The sequence below is a fragment of the Nuphar pumila genome, chromosome 15 (genome assembly GCF_984573655.1).
Source record: "Nuphar pumila chromosome 15, dmNupPumi1.hap1.1, whole genome shotgun sequence".
In the NCBI taxonomy this organism is placed as follows: domain Eukaryota; kingdom Viridiplantae; phylum Streptophyta; class Magnoliopsida; order Nymphaeales; family Nymphaeaceae; genus Nuphar; species Nuphar pumila.
In genome coordinates, this window is record NC_143263.1 from 25366267 (window position 1) to 25394254 (window position 27988).

The 27988-nt window shown below is 36.4% G+C and overlaps 1 long non-coding RNA gene across 1 annotated transcript in view; it reads left to right on the forward strand.

The window, feature by feature from the left end:
- Window positions 1–595: 595 nt before the first annotated feature.
- Window positions 596–27988, forward strand: part of LOC149814867 (uncharacterized) — a 107741-nt gene continuing 80348 nt past the window's right edge. The window contains exons 1-3 of the long non-coding RNA XR_016427890.1: window positions 596–928; window positions 1149–1199; window positions 1299–1366. This is a non-coding gene — a long non-coding RNA (uncharacterized LOC149814867). The remainder of the gene's footprint in view (window positions 929–1148; window positions 1200–1298; window positions 1367–27988) is intronic.

The window sequence follows — 27988 nt, forward strand, 5'->3', positions numbered from 1 at the left end:
AGAAAGAAGACACTAACCATTACACCATGAAAATCATTGTTGATTATTTTCAAAAAAATGTATATGGAGCTTAAATCCCAATAAGCTAATCAATTACTGGGCCCACTAATGGCACAATAGGGTCCATTTGGTTCCTCCATAGCTGACCCGATAAATATTCAAACCCAAATTAAATGCATTTTCTTAAAAACTAGGCCTTCTCATATGTCAAAACATACATGTAACATGGTCATTTTAAAAAAAATATAATTGAATTAATTAGAGGTAATTAAATTAAGGGTCATTTGATTAAGTCAGGTAAAAACTTTTGTGGACATTTGCAAACTCCGAAATGTTTGGTGTGCGCACGAATTAGGTCGAAATGTTTGGGGTATTTGAAAAATTTTCAAAAAATTATAACTGAATTAATTAAAAATAATTAAATTGGAGGTCATTTGATTAACCCAGATAAAAACTTTGGTGCAATTCATGCGTGAAGACCATCTCGGGTCAAGACCCGAACCCGATTCCTAAGCGCCAAACCCAAACGCATCCGCAACACGCACACTCCTCCCTGTATAAAGGCCACTTCGCTCCCGTTAATCCAATCAGATTGGTCCGCCTTCTCTTCCTTTCCCGCCTTCCACCTTCCCTTTTCAACCTACCAACCGCCTTCCTCCTCGCCCTCCCCAAGGGCCTCTCCTCGCTGAGATCTCACCGACCTCACCTCTCCTTCCTTCACTCGAAGAAGATTTCTGCCCCCTTCCATGTCTCCCTGCATCTGTGCCCTGACTTTTTCCTCTCCAACCAATGCCTCAGAGTCTCCGCCGCGTGAACTCTCTCTTCCGATTCCTCTCCGCCGCCTTCGTCGTCCACTCGGCAGGATGAGAAATCGAAAACCCTAGCCTCCTCCGCTCCTACTTTCCATCAGGCGATCCAACGGTTGCAGGTCGGCGAACCCAAAACCACAGCGACATTTAATCGAATCTCGTTTCTTGGATGTTTTTTTTTTCTTTTTTCTCCCGTCTAGGGTTCTCGCTTCTCGGTTTGGTTATCATCTACGTCTTCGTTGATTTATGTGTTCAGGGTTTCTTCTGATCGCAATGCCGTGTAACTACGCTGCTTGCTTTGTTAATTGATTTTCTTTTGTTGTTTCTTGATGGAATTAGGATTACCGAGCGTCGATTGGGTGTGCTATAATGCAATGTAGCAACACAGAGGTAGTCGACCTCTTCGAGCTTCTTTGAAATTGTTGTTGTCTTCTGTGTCTTGCCGTGTTTTTTTTTCACGCTTGTGCTGAACTTTGGGTTGCTGATCAGGTGGGAGCAGGAACCATGAATCCGTTGACGTTTCTGAGGGTTCTTGGACTGTAACCGTGGAATGTTGCGTAAGTTTAGTTCTGACAACTTGAAATAATTCACTTATTTTTTTCGTTCACGGATAGGGATGTTGCTAGTTGGTTAGGCTTTACCTAAAATTGATCACAAACTATGTTAATACTTTGCACTTTCGTATTCATCTATCGTATGTTGAGCACATGATTATTACGAGAGTGATGTTGATACCTCCTGTCTAAGTGCCTGCAAATTTCCCTTTCAGTACTGGAGTTTTCTTTTATGACCTTCAATTCTACTGATACAGACTCTAAAACCTTTTTCTGTTTTTTTTCTGCAATACTGTGACTGTCGTTTTTCTTTGTCAGCAATGATATCTGTCATGAGAACACTGGGAATTTTGAGGTGGCATCATCTGCTTATATTACTCTTCATCTGAATTTAGTTCACCAGGTCCATCACTAGGTTGCATGTTACTGTTTCGATCCTCCTTGATAAATATCCTTTAATCAAACCGGGAAGGGGAGTGTGGGATGTGGATAGTTCGCGTAAATGATAGATCTGTCATGTTTCTTCTTCTGCTTGACATGCCTGCTTGCAATGATTTTGTACTGAGGGGTATTTAAGCCTTTTGTCACGAGTGGATTGTATGTTTATATTTATTGATCATTTCTTCATTTAATTGCATGCAAATATGCAATGAAGCGTGTTGCTTTCCTTCTCTGGCCACTCGTATGTTTTGCCTGCTTTGCCTTTTTACAGATGTCAAAGGGTGCGGTTGACATAAAACTTTGAAATTAATAAAATAACAGAGTTGGCTACATGTTTCCCTGTCCTACCCATTCCCAATAAGCAAGGGGGCATGATTGCTTGTTTGTTTGTTGAATCTTGCCTTTGTTCGTAGATAGACCATTTGCAAGATTTCAACGTGTTGTCTTTTGTTTCCTTTTGAATTTGGGATTTCCTATGCATCTTCTATACTTTTTGCCCATTTCCTGCTGCTTTGGTTGTTTTTATCGCCTCTTTTTTTTCACTTTTTCAAAATCTTGTTGATTTTATTGTTAAATCATATATAATCTACATAATGATGGTGTATAACAAACACATTTAAGCATTCTGCACTGGAGGGTGACCATGGTAGGTTGTATGCTGACCATGATGAGTTGTTTTGGACTAGGAATGACACTTTGATGTGATTTCGGTTTCATAGGATGGAACTGTTCCATGCTACGTGGTAAACATTGTTTCTGTTCTAAATTTCCAATATTCTCAAGTTGAAGAGCTTATCTTCAAATTGTGAGGGAGTTCAATGACTATTGTGTACAATAAATAGCGAGGATAATGATGCCATACCTGGCCAGTGGCCACTAACTATGAAACTTATTTTGGTTCTTTGCTAACCATCCAGTCTGGCTTAAAAACACTGTTATTTCTTCTTTCTGTATATTGCTGGCGCAGAAATGGATTTCTAAATATTGGCTACTAATGAAGGTACAAAACTAATGAGTAGAAATCCCTTTTCTCTTCAAAAATTTCTGATTTTTTGTAGATCAAATGTTATTGATGTGATCTATATGGTTTATTTAGTTTGAATCATGTGATTATGACAAGTAATTAGGCTTTTAAAGGTGCCCAAAAATCAATGGCCCACAATGTGTCAAAATTTCATAACTCAAAAGATCACATTTTTACATCATAAAAGCACGACTTGATCCTTAGCAAACAAACCATGCTGAACACATCTGTGTGGTTAGATTGAGTTGATACAACTTGCACCTATGATTTCTAGCTCATTAGTTTCGTACCTTCATTAGTAGCGAATATTTACCCTATATATATGAATGTATGTTGTACGTATGTATGTGCTATTATCTTTTTCGTATTTGTCTGGATGCTAACCTCAGGCATTTTGACCATCTGAGTAAAAAGATGTCACGACTGGGCCTGGATCTCAGGATCCAGACCCAATCTGTTTTAGTTTTATTTAAACACATGCTCATTAAAGGCATGTTGTAATTTTCACACTTTATGTAAAGGGTATTTTTGTACCCTAATTACACTGTACCTGTATATAGTTAATGAAGCAAAACCGCAGACCCTAATTTGGGTTTTCTGCCGCCACTGACGCCTCTCTCCCTCTCTACTCCTCTTCCTCTTGTGATTGACGGTCGAATACCATTTCCTAACATGGTATCAGAGCGAGAGATCCTTCCTTGAAGATCGTTCTCCTGTGAACATTCAGTCCAACCTCTTTGTCCTCTTCTAAGGTATTTTTCTCTCGGTTCATATCGTTTCTTCTTCTCCTGTTTGTTTCTTCTCTCACTATTCTTTCTTTCATACTGCTGCATCTGATTTCACCCATACAATAATCTTACCTAACCACGCAATATCAAAATTCATGTTTGCGTGATTTCAAAGATTGAAATCACGTCAAACTCGTTCTTCCCTTTCTTCATATTGACATCAGAATTGAATCTGACCTGAACACGATCTCTGTTCTGCCTTGATTGATTAATATCACTCTATCTACCTCTCCACTTTGGAATTTTCCATTTTCGAAAGAAAACACGTTATTTTCATATTAACGTGTTTTCTTACTGATTGATATTTATTTTTCTTTAGAGCAGTTTTTCTTTACTCCATATTCTGTTTTTCTGCCTCGGGTCTGCTGGTTATTATTATAAAAAAAAGGCAGTCGAGTTTTCTGAAATTCAATTATCTGTTCTAAGTTTTTATTTTGTTTGCTCTAAAGTGACTTCTCTTTTCGGTCTCTTAATCCTTCTCGTTTTTCGCTTCCCATTGACTATGGATTCATTTTCTTTTTCGCAATCTGTACTTTTAACTTTCTCAGTCAGCTTGTGTCTGAGAAACTGAACTATGCCAACTTTTTAACCTGGAAGAGACAAATCATCCCATTCATAAGGAGTCAGGATCTTTCTGGACATCTGGATGACTCTGTTCCTGTTCCTCCAGAGTTCATATCACAAGAAGGCAAGAATGAGGAGGGTGACACTTCAGTTACTTTTGTTAGAAATCCAGAGTATGTATCCTGGATGAAGCGAGATCAGGCTTTGGTTGCCTACATCACTTTCACTCTGTCACAGGAGGTGCTTGTGGAAATCCCAGATGACTACTCAGCTATGCAGTTATCGCATCGTCCTCTTCAGACATATTCTCAAGTTTCTCAGGCTAGAATTTTATTTTTAAAGAAAGAGTTTCAAATGCTAAGGAATGACTCCATGACGGTAATAAAGTACTTAAACAAAATGAAAACTATCATGGATTAGTTGGCCATCGTGGGTTGCGCGGTCAGTGACAAAGCTATGGTACAATAGACTTTGAGCGGGCTGGGACCCGATTATCACATGATGGTTACTTCTTTGCTGTGTATGCCAGACTTACCTACTTTTGAAGACCTTCGTGCTAAGCTCTTACAGTATGAGATGACCTTGAAGGGATTCTCCGAAGGTACTCACAACCCTATTGGAGCACACGATGTTCTTGCCAGAGGAGTTACTTATGGTCGAGGATGTGACAGGCATGAATCTCGAAAAATGGGAGGTCAAGAGAAGAATGGACAAGGTGCCCGTGGAATATTACCTACTCCCAGTGTGCATCCTAATCTGCAAAGGTAAAGGACAATACCTACCTGCTTTCTTTGCAACAAAAGGGGGCACATCAAAGCAAATTGCTGGTATAACTCGCAAAATAGAGGAAAACAATTGGAGACAAGAAAGAGAACAAATACATTGAAGAATACTGGAGAAGTCAAAGAGTTGTTATTATCTGCCTTGGTTGAATTGAACATCAAACAAAATGATCAAGGTACTTGGTATGTTGATTCTGATGCAACCACTCATGTCAGAAGGTGTGTCTTCATGCAACAACCACAGGCTTTGAGGTTCAGGGGGAGTGTCAGAAGGTGTGCAAGTTGAAGAAGGCTATTTATGGCCTGAAGCAGAGCCCTCGGGCATGGTTTCACAAATTATTTGAGGTAATGTCAGGTTTTGGATTTGTCAGGTCAACTTCAGACCATTCCTTGTTTATCAAATAAACTAGTGCTGGAATTGTTGTTATGGTGGTATATGTCGATGACATCATATTGACAGGGAGCAGTGCCCAAGATATTTCTGCAACAAAGGATCATCTTCAGAAACATTTTGTTACTAAAGATCTTGGTTCCCTCCGATATTTTTTGGGTATCGAGGTTGCAAGAAACAAAGAGGGCCTAGTTTTGTCACAAAGAAAATATGTGTTGGATTTATTAAAAAAGTCTGGAATGCTAGGAGCGAAGCCAGCTAACATTCCGATGGATCCCAAAACTCATATGTTCGATGAGAAGTCTGAATATGTGGATAGTGCTAGTTTTAGATCCTTGCTGGGTAAGTTGTTATATGTGACTGTTACTAGACCTGATATTTCATTAGCTGTGACTAAAATCAGTCACTTCATGGATAAACCTACCAAAGTTCACTGTGATGCAACTATGATGGTTCTCGGGTACTTAAAGTCATCTCCTGGTAAATGACTGTTGTTTAAACAAAATTCCTTCTTGGACGTTGTTGCTTACACTGACGCAGATTATGCAGGGTCTATTGAAGATATAAAGTCAACAACTGGATTCTGTGTTTTTGTGGGAGAAAATCTCATTGCCTAGAGGAGTAAGAAACAAATTGTTGTAGCCAGGTCGAGTGCTGAATCGGAATATTGAGCTATGGCTCAGACCGCAGCTGAGATTATGTGGGTAAAATCAGTTTTGACCGACCTTCAGGTGAAAGTATCCCTACCTATGTTGATGGTGTGTGATAATAGGGCCGCTACATATATTGCCAACAACCCAGTTTTTCATGAAATGACTAAACATATTGAAGTTGACTGTCACTACGTACGTGACTTGGTTCAGACTGGTTATATTTGCACAGATCATGTATCTTCCAAAGATCAAGTAGCTGATGTCTTCACCAAGGCTCTCGTGAGGCCTAGTTTCTCTCATTGTTGTGACAAGTTGAGCATCATTGATATCTATGCTTCAGCTTGAGGGGGAGTGTTGAGACGTGCTTATAAGGGTCTTGTGGGTTTTCGTATTAATTTCTATTTGGTATGGATATTTCTGTAATTTGGTGCTCATGGTTAATCTCTATTTAAGAAGAGATTAACCCTAATATCATAGGAAGATTGTTTCTTCCTCTCTCTCTGCTTTGCTAGAAACCCTAGCTGACTGCAACAATAGGAGCGCTATACAATTATGGCATAAATCGACAAACTTACTCTTACGTGACAAGACAATAATAAGGCATTTATTATGCCATCTACAACAATCTAAAATGTGACATTATGAGTGACAAGATACGGTGTGCAATTACTTATGATCCCTAAAACTCTCTCAATCCAACAGATGTGGGTTTTGTTCATAGTTTAATTTTGGTGAGCGAATTGAACTCGATGTTTCATCTATAAGAATTGCTTTGATAATAGCTAGTATGATAAGAAATCATGTATTTTTAATTTGCGAACTAATCGGGTTCACTTGTCTCCAACAAGTACTTTGATGAAAAATAGGTGGTCTACTCAGTGGTTGGGTAAAATGATAAACGTACCCCTAAATAAATTTTTTTGGCGATGTTTACTTTGTGGTTAATTTAACCACAACGAAGGTGAAAGAGTGAATGATATGATGTGTTGTTCTGCAAGAACTATGTTGGTGAAGTATGTTGTTAGAGATTAATCGAAAGAAATGAGAGAAATAGGAGCGCTATAAAATTGTGGCTTAACAAGACAAACATACCCCTACGTGACAAGACAAAAATAAGGCATTTGTTATGCCATCTACACCGAGATAAAATCTGACATTGTGAGTGACAAGATATGATGTGCAATCACTTGGGATCCCTGAAACTCTCCCAACAAAACACACGCTGGTTTTGTGCATACTTTAATTTTGGTGAGCGAACCGAACTGGGTGTTTCATCTACAACAACTGCATTGATGTTTGCTATTATGAAAAAAAAGCATGCAAGAAGAGTTAAATTAGATTACTACACCGTAAAGGGGTAAAAAGATAAAACTACCCCTTAAATAGGAAATAATGTTGATATGTACTTGGTGTGATGTTTGAGAATTGCGAAAGTAAGAACGTCATAGTACGATGTTCAACAAGTACTATCGAGATGCCTACTTCTAGAGGTTAACCCACCATAATCGGAGAAATGTGAGAGCTACAGAGACCCGAGGTAAAAAGACAAACGTACCCCAATATGATAACAATGCATTTCTAATGTCATCTTCCCGAAGATGGAATATGAAAGTGTGAGTGACAAGGTACGATGTCCAATCAGTTGTAATGCTTGAGACTCTTAAGTGTATAATTGATGTGGGTTTCATTATACTCTAGTTTTAATTAGCCAAATAAAGGGGTCACTTGTCTCCAACAAGTAGTATCATGAAAATTAGCACGACTGCTCATTGCTAGGGTAAAACAACAAAATTACCCCTAATATAGAAAAATTTCGTGTCGTTTAAATGGTGGAGTATTCAACCTCAACTATGAAAGTGTAAAAGATACGATCTGTTGTTCTAGCACAAGTAGGTTTGTCTAGGATGTTATTAGACATTGATCGAAAGAAATGTGAGAAGTATGAGGGCTGTACAATTTTTGGGTAAAAAGACATACTTACCCCTACATCAAAAGACAATAACAAGGCATCTATTGCGCTACCTGCAACAAGATAAAATGTGAAATTATGACTGACAAGATACACTGTGCAATTATATTTATGATCCTTATAACTCTCTCAATACAGCACGTGGGTTTTCTGAAACTTCAATTTTGGTGAGTGAACTCGACTGGGTATCTAGCATCCAACACCTGCTTTCATCATATCTAGTATTGAAAGAAACCTTGCAAAGAAAGATAAGTAGAACTACTATACAACAAAGGTGTTAAAAGACAAAATTGCGTCTTGAATAGCAAACAATGTCGATCTGTACATGGCGCCATGTTTAAGAAGTTTTAAAATATGATCGAAATAGTAATGCTGTACAATTTTTGGGTAAAAAGACATACTTACCCCTACATCACAAGACAATAACAAGGCATCTATTGCGCTACCTGCAACAAGATAAAATGTGAAATTATGACTGACAAGATACAATGTGCAATTATATTTATGATCCTTATAACTCTCTCAATATAGCACGTGGGTTTTCTGAAACTTCAGTTTTGGTTAGCGAACTGGACTGGGTATCTAGTATCCAACACCTGCGTTCATCATATCTAGTATTAAAACAAACCATGCAAAAAAAGATAAGTAGAACTACTACACAACAAAGGTGTTAACAGACAAAACTGCGTCTTGAATAGCAAACAATGTCGGTCTCTACATGGTGCCATGTTTAAGAAGTTTTAAAATATGATCGAAATAGTACGGTGTTCAACAATTACTATTGGGATGTCTACTACTAGAAGCGCGGTAAGAAGATAACCCTGCCCCTATATGATAACAATGCATTTTTAATGCCATTTCCAGTAGATAGAATATGAAAGTATGAGTTTTAAGATACGATGTTCAGTGATTAATGTAATGCTTGACACTCTTAACTGCATAATTTATGTTGGCTTCAACATAGTCAAGTTTTAATTAGCGAACTAAATGGGTCACTTGTCTCCAACGAGTAGTATAATAAGAAATAGCATGACTACTCAATGCTGGGGTAAAATGACAAAATTATGCCTAAAATAGAAAATTTTGGTGATGTTTACATGGTGTTGTATTCAACCACAACTGTGAAAGTGTAAATCATATGATGTATTGTTTTGCAGCAAGTACGTTGGTCAAGTTTTTTGTTAGAGATTGATCGAAAGAAATGAAAGAAATAGGAGAGCTATACAATTGTGGGGTAAAAAAATAAACTTACCCCTACGTAACAAAACAATAGCAAGGATTCATTATGCCGTCTACAACAAGATAAAATGTGAAATCATGATTGACAATATACGATATGCAACGATACCTATGATCCTTGAAACTCTCTTAGTAAAACACGTGTGGGTTTCGTGCAAATTTCAAATTTGGTGGGCTAACTGACCTGTGTGTTTCGTCTACAATAACAACTTTGATCCTAGCTAGTATGAAAAGTAACCATGCGAAAAGACACTAGATAAGGGTAAACCCACTAATAAGGGTACGATGTTCAACAACAAGTACTATTGTGATGCCCACTATTAAAGGTAAACCCAACGTGATTTGAAAAATCTGAGAGCTACATGGAAGCGGGGTAAAAAGATGAACCTACCCTTTTATGATAACAACAGGGCATTCTTAATGTCATCTTCTACAAGATAGAATGTCAACACACTCTAGTTTTAATTAGCGTACTAAACAGGTTTACTTGTCTCCAACAAGTACTTTGATGAAAAATAGGTCGTCTACTCAATGGTGGGGTAAAATGATAAACCTACCCCTAAATAAATTTTTTTGGAGATGTTTACTTGGCGGTGTATTTAACCACAACAATGGTGAAAGAGTGAAGGGTACAATGTGTAGTTCTGCAAGCTGTTATTAGAGATTGATAGAAGGAAATGAGAAAAATAGGAGCGCTATACAATTTTGTCATAAATCGACAAACTTACTCTTACGTGACAAGACAATAATAAGGCATTTATTATGCCCTCTACAATAATCTAAAATGTGACATTATGAGTGACAAGATACGATGTGCAGTTACTTATCATACCTGAAACTCTCTCAATCCAACAGATGTGGGTTTTGTTCATAGTTTAATTTTGGTGAGCGAATTGAACTCGGTGTTTCATCTATAACTATTGCTTTGATAATAGCTAGTATGATAAGAAACAATGTAGTTTTAATTTGCGAACTAAACGGGTAGGTCGTCTACTTCGTGGTGGGGTAAAATGATAAACGTACCCTTAAATAAATTTTTTTGGAGATGTTTACTTTATGGTGTATTTAACTACAACAAAGGTGAAAGAGTGAATGATATGATGTGTTGTTCTGCAAGTGCTACGTTGGTGAAGTATGTTGTTGGAGATTGATCGAAAGAAATGAGAGAAATAGGAGCGCTATAAAATTGTGGCTTAACAAGACAAACATACCCCTACGTGACAAGACAAAAATAAGGCATTTGTTATGCCATCTACAACGAGATAAAATCTGACATTGTGAGTGACAAGATATGATGTGCAATCACTTGGGATCCATGAACTCTCTCAACAAAACACACGCGGGTTTTGTGCATACTTTAATTTTGGTGAGCGAACCGAACTGGGTGTTTAATCTACAACAACTGCATTGATGTTCGCTATTATGAAAAAAAAACATGCAAGAAGAGTTAAATTAGACTACTACACCGTAAAGGGGTAAAAAGATAAAACTACCCCTTAAATAGGAAATGATGTTGATATGTACTTGGTGTGATGTTTGAGAATTGCGAAAGTAAGAATGACATAGTACGATGTTCAGCTACAAGTACTATCGAGATGCTTACTTTTAGAGTTTTACCCACCGTAATCGGAGAAATGTGAGAGCTGCAGAGAAGTGAGGTAAAAAGTTAAACGTACCCAAATATGATAGCAATGCATTTCTAATGTCATCTTCCCGAAGATGGAATGTAAAAGTGTGAGTGACAAGGTACGATGTCCAATCACTTGTAATGCTTGGGACTCTTAAGTGTATAATTGATGTGGGTTTCATCCTATGTCACATGGGTGCGGGTGCGAGTGCGGGTGCGGCGCAATTTCAAAAATTTTGGACACGGGGACTCGGCTATATATATGTATATATATAAGACTCGATCAAAGTTGTGCCCATCAGGGGACAGGTTATGAGTTGTGAAGCTTGATTCAGGGTTTTTTTCCTTACAGGAGAGGTTTTTTTTCCTTAAATTTTGTAGCCCAGAATTTAAAAAAAAAAAATTCAAAAAATTGACCGAAATGACCCTGGGTGCGTTGACCGCACCCAAGTTCGGGTTGACCGAGTTCGAGCCGCACCTGTGTCGTGTGTGTCAACACGGGTGCATCGACCTTGGAGCCGAGTCCGTGTGACATAGGTTTCATCATACTCTAGTTTTAATTGGCCAAATTAACTGCGCATTGCTAGGGTAAAACAACAAAATTACCCCTAATATAAAAAAATTTAGTGTCGTTTAAATGGAGGAGTATTCAACCTCAACTGTGAAAGTGTAAAAGATACGATCTGTTGTTCTGCCACAAGTAGGTTTGTCGAGGCTGTTATTAGACATTGATCGAAAGAAATGAGAGAAGTATGAGGGCAGTGCAATTTTTGGGTAAAAAGAGATACTTAGCCCTACGTCACAAGACAATAACAAGTCATCTATTGCGCCACCTACAACAGGATGAAATGTGAAATTATGACTGACAAGATACGATGCACAATTATATTTATGATCCTGATAACTCTCTCAATACAACACGTGGGTTTTTTGAAACTTCAATTTTGGTGAGCGAACTGGACTGGGTATCTAGTATCCAACACCTGCTTTCATCATATCTAGTATTAAAAGAAACCATGCAAAAAAAGATAAGTAGAACTACTACACAACAAAGGTGTTAAAAGACAAAACTGCGTCTTGAATAGCAAACAATGTCGATCTCTACATGGTGCCATGTTTAAGAAGTTTTAAAATATGATCGAAATAGTACAGTGTTCAACAATTACTATTGGGATGTCTACTACTAGAAGCGCAGTAAGAAGATAACCCTACCCCTGTATGATAACAATGCATTTTTAATGCCATCTTCCAGTATATAGAATATGAAAGTATGAGTTTTAAGCTACGATGTTCAGTAATTAATGTAATGCTTGACACTCTTAACTGCATAATTTATGTTGGCTTCAACATAGTCAAGTTTTCTTAGCGAACTAAATGGGTCACTTGTCTCCAACAAGTAGTATAATGAGAAATAGCATGACTACTCAATGTTGGGGTAAAATGACAAAATTATGCCTAAAATAGAAAATTTTGGTGATGTTTACATGGTGTCGTATTCAACCACAACTGTGAAAGTGTAAAGCATATGATGTATTCTTTTGCAACAAGTACGTTGGTCAAGTTTTTTGTTAGAGATTGATCGAAAGAAATATGTGAGCTATACAATTGTGGGGTAAAAAAACAAACTTACTCCTACGTAACAAAACCATATCAAGGATTCATTATGCCATCTCCCCCAAGATAAAATGTGAAATTACGATTGACAATATAAGATATGCAACGGTACCTATGATCCTTTAAACTCTGTCAGTAAAACACGTGTGGGTTTCATGCAAATTTTAAATTTGGTGGGCTAACTGACCTGTGTGTTTCGTCTACAATAACAACTTTGATGATAGCTAGTATGAAAAGAAACCATGCGAAAAGAGACTAGATAAGGGTAAACCCACTAATATGGGTACGATGTCCAGCAACAAGTACTATTTTGATGCTCACTATTAAAGGTAAACCCAACGTGATTTGAAAAATTTGAGAGCAACGTGGAAGTGGGCTAAAAAGATGAACCTACCCTTATTTGGTAACAACAGGGCATTCTTAATGCCATCTTCTACACGATAGAATGTCAACGTGTGGGTGACAAGCTACGATGTTCAATTAGTTGTATTGCTTGACACTCTGAATTGTAGGATTTATGTGGGTTTCAACACACTCTAGTTTTAATTAGCGAACTAAACAGGTTCACTTGTCTCCAACAAGTACTTTGATGAAAAATAGGTCGTCTACTCAATGGTGGGGTAAAATGGCAAACCAAACCCTAAATAAATTTTTTTGGAGATGTTTACCTGGTGGTATATTTAACCACAACAAGGGTGACAGAGTGTTGGGTACAATGTTTTGTTCTGCAACGAGTTTGTTTGTGAAGTCTGTTATTTGAGATTGATAGAAGGAAATGAGAAAAATAGCAGCGCTATACAATTGTGGCGTAAATCGACAAACTTACTCTTACGTGACCAGACAATAATAAGGCATTTATTATGCCATCTACAACAATCTAAAATGTGACATTATGAGTGACAAGATACAATGTGCAATTACTTATGATCACTAAAACTCTCTTAATCCAACAGATGTGGGTTTTGTTCATAGTTTAATTTTGGTGAGCGAATTGAACTCGGTGTTTCGTCTATTACAGTTTCTTTCATAATAGCTAGTATGATAAGAAACCATGTAGTTTTAATTTGCGAACTAAACGGGTTCACTTGTATCCAACAAGTACTTTGGTTTTGTGCATACTTTAATTTTGGTGAGCGAACTGAACTAGGTGTTTCATCTACAACAATTGCATTGATGTTCGCTATTATGAAAAGAAAACAAGCAAGAAGAGTTAAATTAGAGTACTACACCGTAAAGGGGTATAAAGATAAAACTACCCCTTAAATTGGAAATAATGTTGATATGTAGTTGGTGTGTTGTTTGAGAATTGCGAAAGTAAGAACGACATAGTACGATATTCAACAACGAGTACTATCGAGATCCCTACTTCTAGAGGTTAACCCACCGTAATCGGAGAAATGTGAGAGCTACAGAGAAGCGAGGTAACAAAACAAACGTACCCGAATATGATAACAATGCATTTCTAATGTCATCTTCCCGAAGATGGAATATGAAAGTGTGAGGAGTGACAAGGTACGATGTCCAATCAGTTGTAATGCTTCAGACTCTTAAGTGTATAATTGATTTGGGTTTCATCATACTCTAGTTTTAATTAGCCAAATAAAGGGGTCACTAGTCTCCAACATGTAGTATCATGAAAATTAGCACGACTGCTCATTGCGAGGGTAAAACAACAAAATTACCCCTAATATAGAAAAATTTAGTGTCGTTTAAATGGTGGTGTATTCAACCTCAACTGTGAAAGTGTAAAAGATACGATCTGTTGTTCTGCCACAAGTAGGTTTGTCTAGGCTGTTATTAGACATTGATCGAAAGAAATGTGAGAAGTATGAGGGCTGTACAATTTTTGGGTAAAAAGACATACTTACCCTTATGTTACAAAACAATAACAAGGCATCTATTGCGCCACCTGCTACAAGATAAAATTTGAAATTATGACCGACAAGATACGATGTGCAGTTATATTTATGATCGTTATAACTCTCTCAATACAACACGTAGGTTTTCTAAAACTTCAGTTTTGGTGAGCGAACTGGACTGGGTATCTAGTATCCAACACCTGCGTTCATCATATCTAGTATTAAAAGAAACCATGCAAAAAAAGATAAGTAGAACTACTACACTACAAAGGTGTTAAAAGACAAAACTGCGTCTTGAATAGCAAACAATGTAGATCTCTACATGGTGCCATGTTTAAGAAGTTTTAAAATATGATCGAAATAGTATGGTGTTCAACAATTACTATTGGGATGTCTACTACTAGAAGCGCGGTAAAAAGATAACCCTACCCCTATATGATAACAATGCATTTTTAATGCCATCTTCCAGTAGATAGAATATGAAAGTATGAATTTTAAGCTACGATGTTCAGTAATTAATGTAATGCTTGACACTCTTAACTGCATAATTTATGTTGGATTCAACATAGTCAAGTTTTACTTAGCGAACTAAATGGGTCACTTGTCTCCAACAAATAGTATAATGAGAAATAGCATGACTACTCAATGCTGGGGTAAAATGACAAAATTATGCCTAAAATAAAAAAATTTGGTGATGTTTACATGGTGTCGTATTCAAGCACAATTGTGAAAGTGCAAAGCATATGATGTATTGTTTTGCAACAAGTACGTTGGTCAAGTTTTTTGTTAGAGAATGATCGAAAGAAATAAAAGAAATAGGAGAGCTATACAATTGTGGGGTAAAAAAACAAACTTACCCCTGCGTAACAAAACAATAGCTAGGATTCATTATGCCATCTACAACAAGATAAAATGTGAAATGATGATTGACATTATACGATATGCAGCGATACTTATGATCCTTGAAACTCTGTCAGTAAAACACGTGTGGGTTTCGTGCAAATTTCAAATTTGGTGGGCTAACTGACCCGTGTGTTTCGTCTACAATAACAACTTTGATCATAGCTAGTATGAAAAGAATCCATGCGAAAAGTGACTAGATAAGGTTAAACCCACTAATATGGGTACGATGTCTAGCAACAAGTACTGTTTTGATGCCCACTATTAAAGGTAAACCCAACGTGATTTGAAAAATTGGACATTCTATCTTGTAGAAGATGGCATTAAGAATGCCCTGTTGTTATCATTTAAGGGTAGGTTCGTCTTTTTATCCCGCTTCCATGTAGCTCTCATATTATTCAAATCACGTTGGGGTTACCTTTAATAGTGGGCATCAAAACAATACTTGTTGTTGGACATCGTACCCATGCTAGTGGGTTTACCCTTATCTAGTCTTTTATCGCATGGTTTCTTTTCATACTAGCTATGATCAAAGTTGTTATTGTAGACGAAACACACAGGTCAGTTAGCCCACCAAATTTAAAATTTTCACGAAACCCACACGTGTTTTACTGACAGAGCTTCAAGGATCATAAGTATCGTTGCATATCGTATATTGTCAATCATCATTTCATATTTTATCTTGTTGTAGATGGCATAATGAATCCTAGCTATTGTTTTGTTACGTAGGGGTAAGTTTGTTTTTTTACCCCACAATTGTATAGCTTTCATATTTCTTTCATTTCTTTCTATCAATCTCTGACAAAAAACTTGACCAACGTACTTGTTGCAAAACAATACGTTATATGCTTTACACTTTCACAGTTGTAGTTGAATACGACACCATGTAAACATCACCATAATTTTCTATTTTAGGCGTAATTTTGTTATTTTACCCCAGCATTGAGTAGTCATGCTATTTCTCATTATACTACTTGTTGAAGACAAGTGAACCATTTAGTTCGCTAATTAAAACTTGACTATGTTGAAGGCAACGTAAATTATGTTGTTAAGAGTGTCAGGCATTACATTTATCACTGAACATCGTATCTTAAAACTCATACTTTCATATTCTATCTACTGGAAGATGGCATTAAAAATGCATTGTTATCATATAGGGGTAGGGTTATCTTCTTACCGTGCTTCAAGTAGTAGACATCCCAATAGTAATTGTTGAATCGATCACATTTTAAAACTTCTTAAACATGGCAACATGTACAAATAGACATAGTTTGCTAACATTTTGAGTGACAAGATACAGTGTGCCATTACTTATGATCCCTGAAACTCTCGGAATCCAACAGATGTGGGTTTTGTTCATAGTTTAATTTCGGTGGGCGAATTGAACTCGGTGTTTCGTCTATTACAATTGCTTTCATAATAGCTATTATGATAAGAAACCATGTAGTTTTAATTTGCGAACTAAACGGGTTCACTTGTATCCAACAAGTACTTTGATGAAAAATAGGTCGTCCACTCAGTGCTTGGCTAAAATGATAAACGTACCCGTAAAATTTTTTTTTTAGATGTTTACTTTGTGGTGTATTTAACCATGACAAAGGTGAAATAGTGAATTATATGATGTATTGTTCTGCAACAACTACGTTGATGAAGTATGTTGTTAGAAATTGATCGAAAGAAATGAGAGAAATAGGAGCGCTATAAAATTGTGGCTTAAAAAGACAAACATACCCCTATGTGACAAGACAAAAACAAGGCATTTGTTATGCCATCTACGACGAGATAAAATCTGACATTGTGGGTGACAAGATATTATGTGCAATCACTTGGGATCCGTGAAACTCTCTCAACAAAACACACGTGGGTTTTGTGCATAGTTTAATTTTGGTGAGCGAACTGAACTAGGTGTTTCATCTACAACAATTGCATTGATGTTCGCTATTATGAAAAGAAAACATGCAAGAAGAGTTAAATTAGAGTACTACACCGTGAAGGCGTAAAAAGATAAAACTACCCCTTAAATAGGAAATTATGTTGATATGTACTTGGTGTGATGTTTGAGAATTGCGAAAGTAAGAACGACATAGTACGATATTCAACAACAAGTACTATCGAGATGCCTACTTCTAGAGGTTAACCCACTGTAATCGGAGAAATGGGAGAGCTACAGAGAAGAGAGGTAACAAAACAAACGTACCCCAATATGATAACAATGCATTTCTAATGTCATCTTCCCGAAGATGGAATATGAAAGTGTGAGGAGTGACAAGGTACGATGTCCAATCAGTTGTAATGCTTCAGACTCTTAAGTGTATAATTGATTTGGGTTTCATCATACTCTAGTTTTAATTAGCCAAATAAAGGGGTCACTGGTCTCCAACATGTAGTATCATGAAAATTAGCACGACTGCTCATTGCGAGGGTAAAACAACAAAATTACCCCTAATATAGAAAAATTTAGTGTCGTTTAAATGGTGGTGTATTCAACCTCAACTGTGAAAGTGTAAAAGACACGATCTGTTGTTCTGCCACAAGTAGGTTTGTCTAGGCTGTTATTAGAAATTGATCGAAAGAAATGTGAGAAGTATGAGGGCTGTACAATTTTTGGGTAAAAAGACATACTTACCCCTACGTTACAAGACAATAACAAGGCATCTATTGCGCCACCTGTTACAATATAAAATGTGATTATGACTGACAAGATACGATGTGCAACTATATTTATGATCCTTATAACTCTCTCAATACTGCAGGTGGGTTTTCTGAAACTTCAGTTTTGGTGAGCATCTAGTATCCAACACCTGCGTTCATCATATCTAGTATTAAAAGAAACCATGTAGAAAAAGATAAGTAGAACTACTACACAACAAAGGTGTTAAAAGACAAAACTGCGTCTTGAATAGCAAACAATGTCGATCTGTACATGGTGCCATGTTTAAGAAGTTTTAAAATATGATCGAACTAGTACGGTGTTCAACAATTACTATTGGGATGTCTACTACTAGTAGCGCGGTAAGAAGATAACCCTACCCCTATATGATAACAATGCATTTTTAATGCCATCTTCCAGTAGATAGAATATGAAAGTATGAGTTTTATGCTACGATGTTCAATAATTAATGTAATGCTTGACACTCTTAACTGCATAATTTATGTTGGCTTGAACATAGTCAAGTTTTATTTAGCGAACTAAATGGGTCACTTGTCTCCAACAAGTAGTATAATGAGAAATAGCATGACTACTCAATGCTGGGGTAAAATGACAAAATTATGCCTAAAATAGAAAATTTTGGTGATGTTATATGGTGTCGTATTCAACTGCAACTGTGAAAGTGTAAAGCATATGATGTATTGTTTTGCAACAAGTACGTTGGTCAAGTTTTTTGTTAGAGATTGATCGAAAGAAATAGGACAACTATACAATTGTGGGGTAAAAAAACAAACTTACCCCTACGTAACAAAACAATAGCTAGAATTCATTATGCCATCTACCACAAGATAAAATGTGAAATGATGATTGACAATATACGATATGCAACGATACTTATGATCCTTGAAACTCTGTCAGTAAAACACGTGTGGGTTTCGTGCAAATTTCAAATTTGGTGGGCTAATTGTGGGGTAAAAAAACAAACTTACCCCTACGTAGTTCAGTAATTAATGTAATGCTTGACACTCTTAACTGCATAATTTATGTTGGCTTCAACATAGTCAAGTTTTATTTAGCGAACTAAATGGGTCACTTGTCTCCAACAAGTAGTATAATGAGAAATAGCATGACTACTCAATGCTGGGATAAAATGACAAAATTATGCCTAAAATAGAAAATTTTGGTGATGTTTACATGGTGTCGTATTCAACTGCAACTGTGAAAGTGTAAAGCATATGATGTATTGTTTTGCAACAAGTACGTTGGTCAAGTTTTTTGTTAGAGATTGATCGAAAGAAATAGGACAACTATACAATTGTGGGGTAAAAAAACAAACTTACCCCTACGTAACAAAACAATAGCTAGAATTCATTATGCCATCTACCACAAGATAAAATGTGAAATGATGATTGACAATATACGATATACAACGATACTTATGATCCTTGAAACTCTGTCAGTAAAACACCTGTGTGTTTCGTCTACAATAGCAACTTTGATCATAGCTAGTATGAAAAGAAACCATGCGTAAAGAGACTAGATAAGGGTAAACCCACTAATATGGGTACAATGTCCAACAACAAGTACTGTTTTGATGTCCACTATTAAAGTTAAACCCAACGTGATTTAAAAAATATGAGAGCTACATGTAAGCTGGATAAAAAGACGAACCTACCCTTATATGATAACAACAGGGCATTCTTAATGCCATCTTCTACAAGATAGAATATCAAAGTGTGGGTGACAAGCTACGATGTTCAATTAGTTATATTGCTTGACACTCTGAATTGTATGATTTATGCGGGTTTCAACACACTCTTGTTTTAATTAGCGAACTAAATAGGTTCACTTGTCTCCAACAAGTACTTTGACGAAAAATAGGTCGTCTACTCAATGGTGGGGTAAAATGATAAACCTACCCCTAAATAAATTTTTTTGAGATGTTTACTTGGTGGTGTATTTAACCACAACAAGGGTGAAAGAGTGAAGGGTACAATGTGTTGTTCTACAACGAGTTTGTTTGAGAAGTCTGTTATTAGAGATTGATAGAATGAAATGGAAAAAATAGGAGCGCTATACAATTGTTGCGTAAATCGACAAACTTACTCTTACGTGACGAGACAATAATAAGACATTTATTATGCCATCTACAACAATCTAAAATGTGACATTATGAGTGACAAGATACAATGTGCAATTACTTATGATCCCTGAAACTCTCTGAATCCAACAGATGTGGGTTTTGTTTATAGTTTAATTTTGGTGAGCGAATTGAACTCGGTGTTTCGTCTATTACAATTGCTTTCATAATAGCTAGTATGATAAGAAACCTTGTAGTTTTAATTTGCGAACTAAACGGATTCACTTGTATCCAACAAGTACTTTGATGAAAAATAGGTCGTCTACTCAATGGTTGTGTAAAATGATAAACATACCCATAAATAATTTTTTTTGGAGATTTTGACTTTGTGGTGTATTTAACCACGACAAAGGTGAAAGAGTGAATGATATGATGCGTTGTTCTGCAACAACTACATTGGTGAAGTTTGTTGTTAGAGATTGATCGAAAGAAATGAGAAAAATAGGAGCGCTATAAAATTGCGGCTTAAAAAGACAAACATACCCCTATGTGACAAGACAAAAACAAGGCATTTGTTATGCCATCTACAACGAGATAAAATCTGACATTGTGGTTGACACCATATGATGTGCAATCACTTGGGATCCGTGAAACTCTCTCAACAAAACACACGTCGGTTTTGTGCATACTTTAATTTTGGTGAGCGAACTGAACTAGGTGTTTCATCTACAACAATTGCATTGATGTTCGCTATTGTGAAAAGAAAACAATGCAAGAAGAGTTAAATTAGAGTACTACACCGTAAAGGGGTAAAAAGATAAAACTACCCCTTAAATAGGAAATAATGTTGATATGTACTTGGTGTGATGTTTGAGAATTGCGAAAGTAAGAACGACATAGTACGATATTCAGCAACAAGTACTATCGAGATGCCTACTTCTAGAGGTTAACCCACCGTAATCGGAGAAATGGGAGAGCTACAGAGAAGAGAGGTAACAAAACAAACATACCTCAATATGATAACAATGCATTTCTAATGTCATCTTCCCGAAGATGGAATATGAAAGTGTGAGTGACAAGGTACGATGTCCAATCAGTTCTAATGCTTGAGACTCTTAAGTGTATAATTGTTGTGGGTTTCATCATACTCTAGTTTTAATTAGCCAAATAAAGGGGCACTTGTCTCCAACATGTAGTATCATGAAAATTAGGACGACTGCTCATTGCTAGGGTAAAACAACAAAATTATCCCTAATATAGAAAAATTTAGTGTCGTTTAAATGGTGGTGTATTCAACCTCAACTGTGAAAGTGTAAAAGATATGATCTGTTGTTCTGCCACAAGTAGGTTTGTCTAGGCTGTTATTCGACATTGATCGAAAGAAATGTGAGAAGTATGAGGGCTGTACAATTTTTGGGTAAAAAGACATACTTACCGCTACGTTACAAGACAATAACTAGGCATAGATAAAATGTGAAATTATGACTGACAAGATACGATGTGCACATATATTTATGATCCTTATAACTCTCAATACAACACGTGGGTTTTCTGAAACTTCAGTTTTGGTGAGCGAACTTTTCTGGGTATCTAGTTTCCAACACCTGCGTTCATCATATCTAGTATTTAAACAAACCATGCTAAAAAAGATAAGTAGAACTACTACACAACAAAGGTGTTAAAAGACAAAACTGCGTCTTGAATAGCAAACAATGTCGATCTGTACATGGTGCCATGTTTAAGAAGTTTTAAAATATGATCGAACTAGTACGGTGTTCAACAATTACTATTGGGATGTCTACTACTAGTAGCGCGGTAAGAAGATAACCCTACCCCTATATGATAACAATGCATTTTTAATGCCATCTTCCAGTAGATAGAATATGAAAGTATGAGTTTTATGCTACGATGTTCAATAATTAATGTAATGCTTGACACTCTTAACTGCATAATTTATGTTGGCTTGAACATAGTAAGTTTTATTTAGCGAACTAAATGGGTCACTTGTCTCCAACAAGTAGTATAATGAGAAATAGCATGACTACTCATTGCTAGGGTAAAATGACAAAATTACGCCTAAAATAGAAAATTTTGGTGATGTTTACATGGTGTCGTATTCAACCACAACTGTGAAAGTACGTTGGTCATGTTTTTTGTTAGAGATTGATCGGAAGAAATGAAAGAAATAGGAGAGCTATACAATTGTGGGGTAAAAAAACAAACTTACCCCTACGTAACAAAACTATAGCTATGATTTATTATGCCATCTACAACAAGATAAAATGGGAAATGATGATTGACAATATACGATATGCAACGATACTTATGATCCTAGAAACTCTGTTAGTAAAACACGTGTGGGTTTCGTGCAAATTTCAAATTTGGTGGGCTAACTGACCTGTGTGTTTCGTCTACAATAACAACTTTGATCATAGCTAGTATGAAAAGAAACCATGCGAAAAGATACTAGATAAGGGTAAACCCACTAATATGGGTACGAAGTCCAGCAACAAGTACTATTTTGATGCCCACTATTAAAGGTAAACCCAACGTGATTTGAAAAATTTGAGAGGTACATGGAAGCGGGATGAAAAGATGAACCTACCCTTAAATGATAACAACACGGCATTCTTAATGCCATCTTCTACAAGATAGAATGTCAACGTGTGGGTGACAAGCTACGATGTTCAATTAGTTATATTGCTTGACATTCTTAATTGTATGATTTTTGTGGGTTTCAACACACTCTAGTTTTAATTAGCGAACTAAACATGTTCACTTGTCTCCAACAAGTACTTTGATGAAAAATAGGTCGTCTACTCTATGGTAGGGTGAAATGGTAAATCTACCCCTAAATAATTTTTTTTGGAGATGTTTACCTGGTGGTGTATTTAACCACAACAGGGGTGAAAGAGTGAAGGGTACAATGTGTTGTTCTGCAACGAGTTTGTTTGTGAAGTCTGTTATTTGAGATTGATCGAAGGAAATGAGAAAAATAGGAGCGCTATACAATTGTGGCGTAAATCGACAAACTTACTCTTACGTGACAAGACAATAATAAGGCATTTATTATGCCATCTACAACAATCTAAGATGTGACATTATGAGTGACAAGATACAATGTGCAATTACTTATGATCCCTGAAACTCTCTGAATCCAACAGATGTGGGTTTTGTTCATAGTTTAATTTTGGTGAGCGAATTGAACTCGGTGTTTTGTCTATTACAATTGCTTTCATAATAGCTAGGATGCTAAGAAACCTTGTAGTTTTTATTTGCGAACTAAACGGGTTCACTTGTATCCAACAAGTACTTTGATGAAAAATAGGTCGTCTACTCAGTGGTTGGGTAAAATGATAAACATACCCATAAATATTTTTTTTGAGATGTTTACTTTGTGGTGTATTTAACCACGTCAAAGATGAAAGACTGAATGATATGATGTGTTGTTCTGCAACAACTATGTTGGTGAAGTATGTTGTTAGAGATTGATCGAAAGAAATGAGAGAAATAGGAGTGCTATAAAATTGTGGCTTAAAAAGACAAACATACCCCTATGTGACAAGACAAAAACAAGGCATTTGTTATGCCATCTACAACGAGATAAAATCTGACATGGTGGGTGACAAGATATGATGTGCAATCACTTGGGATCCCTGAAAGTCTCTCAACAAAACAAACGTGGGTTTTGTGCATACTTTAATTTTGGTGAGCGAACTGAACTAGGTGTTTCATCTACAACAATTGCATTGATGTTCGCTATTCTGAAAAGAAAACATGCAAGAAGAGTTAAATTAGAGTACTACACTGTAAAGGAGTAAGAAGATAAAACTACCCCTTATATAGGAAATAATGTCGATATGTACTTGGTGTGATGTTTGAGAATTGCGAAAGTAAGAACGACATAGTACGATATTCAGCAACGAGTACTATCGAGATCCCTACTTCTAGAGGTTAACCCACCGTAATCGGAGAAATGTGAGAGCTTCAGAGAAGCGATGTAACAAAACAAACGTACCCCAATATGATAACAATGCATTTCTAATGTCATCTTCCCGAAGATGGAATATGAAAGTGTGAGGAGTGACAAGGTACGATGTCCAATCAGTTGTAATGCTTCAGACTCTTAAGTGTATAATTGATTTGGGTTTCATCATACTCTAGTTTTAATTAGCCAAATAAAGGGGTCACTAGTCTCCAACATGTAGTATCATGAAAATTAGCACGACTGCTCATTGCGAGGGTAAAACAACAAAATTACCCTTAATATAGAAAAATTTAGTGTGGTTTAAATGGTGGTGTATTCAACCTCAACTGTGAAAGTGTAAAAGATACGATCTGTTGTTCTGCCACAAGTAGGTTTGTCTAGGCTGTTATTAGACATTGATCGAAAGAAATGTGAGAAGGGTTGTACAATTTTTGGGTAAAAAGACATACTTACCCCTACGTTACAAGACAATAACAAGGCATCTATTGCGCCACCTGCTACATTATAAAATGTGAAATTTTGACTTTCAAGATACGATGTACAAATATATTTATGATCCTTATAACTCTCTCAATACTGCACGTGGGTTTTCTGAAACTTCAGTTTTCGTGAGCGAATTGGAATGGGTATCTAGTATCCAACACCTGCGTTCATCATATCTAGTATTAAATGAAACCATGCAAAAAAAGATAAGTAGAACTACTACACAACAAAGGTGTTAAAAGACAAAATTGCGTCTTGAATAGCAAACAATGTCGATCTGTACATGATGCCATGTTTAAGATGTTTTAAAATATGATCGAAATAGTACAGTGTTCAACAATTACAATTGGGATTTCTACTACTAGAAGCGCGGTAATAAGATAACCCTACCCCTATATGATAACAATGCATTTTTAATGCCATCTTCTAGTAGATAGAATATGAAAGTATGAGTTTTAAGCTACGATGTTCAGTAATTAATGTAATGCTTGACACTCTTAACTGCATAATTTATGTTGCCTTCAACATAGTCAAGTTTTATTTAGCGAACTAAATGGGTCACTTGTCTCCAACAAGTAGTATAATGAGAAATAACATGACTACTCAATGCTGGGGTAAAATGACAAAATTACGCCTAAAATAGAAAATTTTGGTGATGTTTACATGATGTCGTATTCAACCGCAACTGTGAAAGTGTAAAGCATATGATGTATTGTTTTGCAACAAGTACGTTGGTCAAGTTTTTTGTTAGAGATTGATCGAAAGAAATAGGAGAGCTATACAATTGTTGGGTAAAAAAACAAACTTACCCCTACCTAACAAAACAATATTTTGGATTCATTATGCCATCTACAACAAGATAAAATGTCTAATGATGATTGACAATATACGATATGCAACGATACTTATGATCCTTGAAACTCTGTCAGTAAAACACGTGTGGGGTTCGTGCAAATTTCGAATTTGGTGGGCTAACTGACCTGTGTGTTTCGTCTACAATAGCAACTTTGATCATAGGTAGTATGAAAAGAAACCATGCGAAAAGAGACTAGATAAGGGTAAACCCACTAATATGGGTACAATGTCCAGCAACAAGTACTATTTTGATGCCCACTATTAAAGGTAAACCCAACATGATTTGAAAAATTTGAGAGCTACTTGGAAGCGGGATAAAAAGACGAACCTACCCTTGTATGATAACAACAGGGCATTATTAATGCCATCTTGTACAAGATAGAATGTCAACGTGTGGGTGACAAGCTACGATGTCCAATTAGTTATATTGCTTGACACTCTGAATTGTTTGATTTATGTGGGTTTCAACACACTCTTGTTTTAATTAGCGAACTAAACACGTTCACTTGTCTCCAACAAGTACTTTGATGAAAAATAGGTCGTCTACTCAATGGTGGGGTAAAATGATAAACCTACCAACAACAACAACAACAACAACAACAACTACGCCTTCATCCCAAAACAATTGGGGTCAGCGATATGAACCAAAAAGAAATTCATTTTGGGTCTTCCACATGAATCCTTTTCCTCCAATCATTTCTATCCAACGCCATGTCCTCGGTGAGGTTCAAAGCATTCATATCTCTTCGTTCCGAATCTTATCTTTTATTGTAGATAAACCTACCACTAAATAATTTTTTTTGGAGATTTTTACTTGGTTGTGTATTTAACCACAACAAGGGTGAAAGAGTGAAGGGTACAATGTGTTGTTCTGCAACGAGTTTGTTTGTGAAGTCTGTTATTTGAGATTGATAGAAGGAAATGAGAAAAATAGGAGCGCTATACAATTGTGGCGTAAATCGACAAACTTACTCTGACGTGACTAGACAATAATAAGGCATTTATTATGCCATCTACAACAATCTAAAATGTGACATTATGAGTGACAAGATACAATGTGCAATTATTTATGATCCCTGAAACTCTTTGAATCCAACAGATGTGGGTTTTGTTCATAGTTTAATTTTGGTGAGCGAATTGAATTTGATGTTTTGTCTATTACAATTGCTTTCATAATAGCTAGGATGATAAGAAACCTTGTAGTTTTAATTTGCGAACTAAACGGGTTCACTTGTATCCAACAAGTACTTTGATGAAAAATAGGTTGGGTAAAATCTTAAACATACCCATAAATATTTTTTTTGGACATGTTTACTTTGTGGTGTATTTAACCACGACAAAGGTGAAAGAGTGAATGATATGATGTGTTGTTCTGCAACAACTACGTTGGTGAAGTATGTTGTTAGAGATTGATCGAAAGAAATGAGAGAAATAGGAGTGCTATAAAATTGTGGCTTAAAAAGACAAACATACCCCTATGTGACAAGACAAAAACAAGGCATTTGTTATGCCATCTACAACGAGATAAAATCTGACATTGTGGGTGACAAGATATGATGTGCAATCACTTGGGATCCCTGAAACTCTCTCAACAAAACACACGTTGGTTTTGTGCATACTTTAATTTTGGTGAGCGAACTGAACTAGGTGTTTCATCTACAACAATTGCATTGATGTTCGCTATTATGAAAAGAAAACAAGCAAGAAGAGTTAAATTAGAGTACTACACCGTAAAGGGGTATAAAGATAAAACTACCCCTTAAATTGGAAATAATGTTGATATGTACTTGGTGTGTTGTTTGAGAATTGCGAAAGTAAGAACGACATAGTAGGATATTCAACAACAAGTACTATCGAGATGCCTACTTCTAGAGGTTAAGCCACCATAATCGGAGAAATGGGAGAGCTACAAAGAAGCGAGGTAACAAAACAAACGTACCCCAATATGATAACAATGCATTTCTAATGTCATCTTCCCGAAGATGGAATATGAAAGTGCGAGTGACAAGGTACGATGTCCAATCAGTTGTAATGCTTGAGACTCTTAAGTGTATAATTGATGTGGGTTTCATCATACTCTAGTTTTAATTAGGCAAATAAAGGTGTCACGAGTTTCCAACAAGTAGTATCATGAAAATTAGCACGACTGCTCATTGCCAGGGTAAAACAACAAAATTACCCCTAATAGAAAAAATTAGGGTCGTTTAAATGGTGGTGTATTCAACCTCTACTGTGAAAGTGTAAAAGATACGATTTGTTGTTCTGCCACAAGTAGGTTTGTCTAGGTTGTCATTAGACATTGATCGAAACAAATGTGAGAAGTATGAGGGCTGTACAATTTTTGGGTAAAAAGACATACTTACCCCTACATTACAAGACAATAACAAGGCATCTATTGCGCCACCTGCTACAAGTTAAAATGTGAAATTTTGACTTTCTAGATACGATGTGCAACTATATTTATGATCCTTATAACTCTCTCAATACTGCACGTGGGTTTTCTGAAACTTCAATTTTGGTGAGTGAACTGTATTGGGTGTCTAGTATTCAACACCTGCGTTCATCATATCTAGTATTAAAAGAAACCATGCAGAAAAAGATAAGTAGACCTACTACACAACAACGGTGTTAAAAGACAAAACTGCGTCTTGAATAGCAAACAATGTCGATCTGTACATGGTGCCATGTTTAAGAAGTTTTAAAATATGATCGAACTAG